Here is a 6,000-nt window from a genome sequence, read left to right as displayed (position 1 = left end):
TGAGCAGGGAATGGATCTGCCCACCAAACAGATGTCTCAACTTCACATACAGGATATTGCTCCCCCCGAGCCTTTGCCTCACAAAAGGGTGTCAGGCCGCCTGACTCAGGCGACCCAGAATGCCTCCATACCCACTTGGGGACAAATAAAAACACTCTGCCACCAGGCACAAGGAATAGCTTCCTTACAGGGATCTCCAGCTTCTCCTGAGAAAATATTTATTGCCATGCTTGCTTTGCTTTCCTGTCAGGTAAGCGCCTCTCCTATTCCAACCAAATATTGGGCGTGTGTCCCAGACCCTCCAACTTTCCAAGTTGTTACTTGGAATAATGAGCCTACACGGGTCAACACAGACCAACCTCAGCTCTTGGGAGGATCCTATACTTCTTACATTAGAGATAAATATCCTATTAACTTCACTTATACCTTCAGGGGATTAACAGGTGATTTCCCTGTTTGCTTTAACTTCCCCAATGACCCTAGAAGCTTTATTACCCCAACCAAAGAAGGATGTGTTGGGGCCTCTAAAAAAATAATTATAACAGATTCCTGGTCTTTACGTCATCGGTCAGCTTGGGTATTATTGGTTCGTATGCCCGGGATTCTTGACCCCTATGTAACCCTGCATTTCAAATCTCCACCAAAATATCCAAATTGTTATAAGGTTGCTCCTTCAGACAAAGTATGGAACACCACAGTCATACAGGGTATCCGACTTGGACATCTTGTACTTATGATTCAAGGATTGATTATAGGATACCAGGAGGTGGAGATTATAGTATTCAGGACTGGAGCAACCCTAATCCAGGTGAGGATCCATTGGCCAATGATACATTTGAGGGCAGATTCGAGAATTGGGATAGGATTCCTCTTCCTTGGCCAATACATGCCACTAGAAGGCATTGTAATCAATTTGTTCCTCCTATGCTGTCTTATACAACTAAGAAACAGACATATTGGCAACCTGAAATTTGGAGAGCCCTTGCTGCTACTGCTCCTGTTTCCTTATACTGCCCAGATAGCAATTCTACTTATTCTGTTTTAGCTTGTCTACCCTCCCCTTATGTTTTGCTTTTTACTACTGACTCCAAGGGACTTAATGTACGCACGAATTATTCAGGTGGATCTAATATAGTAAATTGTGAACAATGCATGCTTTCATCTTGTTTGACCCCTCAATATAATATTTGCTCTTTTGTGGTGTTAAAATGCCCACCCTATCTCATGATACCTGTGACAGTGACTAGCCACTGGTATGACAATTATGGCCTCGCCATGTTACAACAACTACAAGATTTAATGTGACAATGGCGATTTGTGGGCTTACTTATTTTAGGAATATCAGCTTTGATAGCAGCAATTACTTCTGTTACTGCGGCAGCAATATCATTGACTCGACAAGTGCATACTGCCCAATTTGTTGATACCATGTCTAAAAATGTTTCTCTAACTCTAGCAACACAGGAAGCTATAGATAGAAAGTTGGAGATGAGGGTAGATGCCTTGGAGGAGGCAATAATGCATATTGGGACTGAGTTACAGGCTTTAAAAGTGAAAATGGCTCTGTTTTGCCACGCTGCTTACCGGTGGATATGCGTGACATCTTTAAAGGTAAACGAGACAGAGTATAAATGGGAAAAAAAAAAAATCATATCTCAGGTGTTTGGAACAGCTCTGACATTGGCCTGGACTTAGGGAAACTTCATAATCAAATACAGACCCTGGAACACTCTCGACTGGATTTTACCGCTGCTAGAGCAGCTAATGACTTTTTTCACACTTTCTCTAACTTCATTTCAGGAAAAAACATTCTGTCCAATATCCTTGGATACGTCGCTGATGGTGCTTTAATTTTTCTTCTCATAATCATTCTTCCTTGTATTGTCAGGATTCTTCGGCAGAACATTCAGAAGCTCGCGACTGAGCTGCATCTGGCTGTTTTAAGAAATAAAAAAGGGGGAGATGCTGGGAGCGAGCTCCACCCATGTCAAAGGTCATGAGGAAGGAGGCTTGGCATACGCAAAGGTGGAATCGAGCCTCAGGAGTCCCCCTGGAAATTCTCGAGCATCTACCCCCAAAACCAGAGTCTGCCTACTTTCTGCTTTGTGCTTTCACCTACACCTCTGACTTTACGGGGGGCTGTCCCCCACTACCTCTCTCTGAAAAAAGAGTTAGCTTACAGCTTCAGTTAATAATTCCTGGGTGTGATAGTGTTTCAACCTACAATCTCCTTTGGAAGTCCTCTAGCCTGCCTGAATAGGTTTTTTCGGCCACATGTGATTGTTCAGAGCCGCCCACTGTGAGAGACAGGAGATGTTCTAAACTGTCTAAACACAGATTCCTTTGAGTAGTTAAAAGACTGATTAGAAATTGTATTGGTGAAGGGTTTTTCACTTATTGGGCCAATGTTTGCTGCTAAGTCTCCATATCCCTTCCCTACTGTGTCCTTGGCAGTGTATTGATGGATATAATGGGTGTTTAGAAATGTAAGTAGTAGCCTCAATGTTTGTAATCTTGGACCCTTGAGTTAATTCTTTTCTTGATTGAGCCCACCTCACCTTCACCCTATAGGAATGCAACTTTATCCAATGCTTTTTGGAGGCTGGCGCCTGACTTTAGAATAATCACCTTTAGAGAAAAATAAGTTTCTTAAAATGTTAACAGGCCTCCTGGCCAGAAGATGATGTAAATCACCTAAACTTTTGCATATGATAAGTTTGAAAGCCTGGCTTCGGCTAGAATCAGGAACTGCTGTCCTTGCATGACTCCACCCCTTCCCCCATTATCCTCTATGCACAACTTAAGGTATAAAAACTACTTTGGGAAATAAAGTGCAGGCCTTGTTCACCGAAATTTGGTCTCCCCATGTCGTTCTTTCTTTCACCTTCTGGCTGAATTTTTCCTCTGAGGCGGGGAAGCTCGTCAAGCCTACTAATTTTGCCTGGGCTTCTAAGATCTGACCGGGGAGGCCTTAGTGTCTCCTCTCCTTTGGGAGAACAGGAAGACGCCTGCGGCCTTCGTAGGTGACGTAAATTCCCTGCTTTGAAATTTTATTCAGCCTCTTTTCTTCACTGAATTTTCCTACTGAGCTATCCTCATTCTATTACTCTTTATATCCTTAATTAACGTTTAATTAATCAGTTGTTTACTGATCCTCGCTGATGCCGTCCCTCCTTCGAATACCCTGGATCAGCCGGGGCTGGACCCCGGCACGAGGGGAAGTTGGGATTCTTCTTGAGTTGAAGCAGGGAATGGGCCCTTATCTCCAGATGAGGTGGGAAACACGGTGCTCTTCTCCAGTTGTGGCGGGTAACTCGGCTCAAATCTCGAGTTGTGATGGGGATCTTTGGATCCCCTTGAGTTGAATGAAGGGAGTCAAACCTCCTCTCAAGTTTTGAGAGGGATCTCGGGATTGCACTCGAGGCGTTCAGGAGAAAAGGGCCTCTTCTCGCATTGACGGGGGAATCTCGTGGTTTGTCTCGAGTTGCAGCAGGAGGCTTGGGGTTCCTCTGCAGGTACCACCGGGAGATCAGGGAGCCTCTTGTGTTGCCTCAGGGAAGTCAAGTCTCCATTCGAGTTGCGAGTGAGAGCGCGGGAGTGCTCTGAATTCACGGCAGGGGAATCAGGCCTCAATTCCCGTGGGAAGGTGAATCTCAAGGTGTTTCTCTAGTTGCGACAGGAAGTGTGGGTTCCTTGAGTTGCCACGGGGACCTGAGGGAGCCTCTCATGTTGTCTCTGAGAAGTCAGGAATCCTTTCGAGTTGTGAGGGGCCTCTCGGGATTCCTCTCGAGTTGGTGCAGGAGACTAGGGCCTCATGTTGAGTTGAGGCGGGAAACTCAGGGCTCCTCTCCAGCTCTGACAGGGATCTCGGGGTCCCTATGGAGAGTCCCCTGGGGAGTCAGACATCGTCTTGTGTTGAGGCATGGAACTCCGCTTCTCTCTCGAGGTGGAAAAGGGGTCAGGCCTCCTGTCGAGTTGAGGTAGGTATCAGGGGCTATTTCTAGAGGCGCCACAGGGCTCTCAGTCCTCCATTCGTGTCGTGAGTTGATACCCGGGGTGACATTCCAGACTTGGCAGGAGAATGCAGCCTTATCTCGGGTGGATAGGGACATTGGGGTCTTTTCAAACGATGGCACAACCCCTGGAATTCCTCTCGAGTTTCAAGGTGAGACTGGCCTCCACCTGAGTTGCAACAGGAATATCGGGATACTTTAGCAGACGAAGCAGGGGTTTGGACCCTCATCTCGAGATGAAGAGGGGAAACTGGGGCTCTTCTTGAGCTGTGGTGGGAAACTCGGTGTTCCTCTCAAACAGAGATGGGTAGGTCAGGGAACTTCTTGATTTCCCTAAAGTGTGTCAAGTACCCTTTTGAGTCTCAAGAGGGAAGGTGGGATTTCTCTCGAGACGCTGCAACGGAGAGGGGCCTCATCTCGCATTGAGGGGGAGAATCTCTTGGGCTTTCTCGAGTTGCGTCAGGAAACTTGGGTTTCCTCTCTAGTTGAGACGGGGACCTCAAACCCGCTCATGTTGCCTCAGGAAAGTCAAGTCTCCATTCGAATTGCGAGGGGTCTCTCGGGATTCCTCTGCAGTCAGTGCAGGGGCTTACGACCTCATCTCGAGTTGAGGCCGGATACTCAAGGTTCCTCTACAGTTCTGAAATGGATCTCGTGTTTCCTATGGAGTTTCAACAGGGGAGTCAGGCCTCGTGCTCTGTGGAAACACGGAACTTCACTTCCCTCTGGAGGTTTCCAAGAGGTGTCAGGCTTCCTGTCGAGTACACATAGGGGTCTGGGACTTTTTCTCGACTTGCCACTGGGCAAGTCCTTTCATTTTTTGAGTCAATCCTCGGTGTTCCAGTCGAATCAGTGCAGGCAAAACAGGCTTATCTCGAGTGGCTGGGGAAATCAGGGTCTTTTCTAATTGAGGCACGACTAACGGGGATGCACTCTAGTTGCAAGGTGAGACCGGCTTCCTCTTGAGGAGCAACTGCAACGTCGGGATTCCTTTCCCAACGAAGCAGGGGAATCGACCCTCATCTCGAGTTGAGGAGGGGGGAAACGGGGCTCTTCTTGAGTGGTGGCATGAAACTCGGGGTTCCTCTCTAGTGGGGACGTGTATCTCGGGGACATTCCTGAGTTGCATCAAGGGTGTAAAGTACCCTTTCACGTTTCAAGAGGGAACGTTGGGTTTTTCTAAAGACACTGCACTGGAAAAGGGCGTCATCTCTTGTTGAGGGGAGAATCTCGTGGATTTACGAGTTGCAGCAGGACACTTGGAATTCCTCTGGAGTTGCGACGGGGACCTCAGGGACCCGCTCGTGTTGCCTCAGGAAAGTCAAGTCTCCATTCGAGTTGGGAGAGCCTTCTCGGGATTCCTCTCCAATCTGTGCAGGGGCATAGGGCCACATCTCGAGTTGAACTCGGAACCTACGGGTTCCTTTACAGTTCTGACATGGATCTCGGGGTTCCTATGGAGTTTCAACAGGGGAGTCAGGCCTTGTCTCTTGTGGAGACATGGAACTCAGCTTCTTTCTCGAGGTGTAAAAGAAGTGTCAGGCTTCCTGTCGAGTGGACACAGGGTTCTGGGGCTTTTTCTTGAGGTGCCACAGGGCTGTCACCCCTCCCTTCATATTTTGAGTCAGTCCTCGAGGTTCCAGTCAAGTCCTTGCAGGAAAATCAGGCTTATCTCCATTGGATGGGGAAATCAGATTTTTTTGAATTGAGGCACGACTCCTGGGGTTGTGCTTGTGTTTCAAGGGGAGACCGGCCTCCTCCTGAGGGCCGATGGCAATGTCGGGAATCCTTTCCCGAGGAAGCAGGGGAATCGACCCTCATCTCGAGTTGAGGGGCTGGAAAACGGAGTCTTCTTGAGTTGTGGCGTGAAACTCGGTGTTCCTCTTGAGTGGGGACGGGTATCTAGGCGACCTTCCTGAGTTGCATCCAGGGTGTCAAGTACCCTTTCGTTTCAAGAGGGAACATGGGGTTTTTCTCGAGACACTGC

Source organism: Bos indicus, chromosome 10, assembly GCF_029378745.1.
Source record: "Bos indicus isolate NIAB-ARS_2022 breed Sahiwal x Tharparkar chromosome 10, NIAB-ARS_B.indTharparkar_mat_pri_1.0, whole genome shotgun sequence".
Taxonomy (NCBI): domain Eukaryota; kingdom Metazoa; phylum Chordata; class Mammalia; order Artiodactyla; family Bovidae; genus Bos; species Bos indicus.
This window is presented reverse-complemented; position numbering follows the sequence as displayed.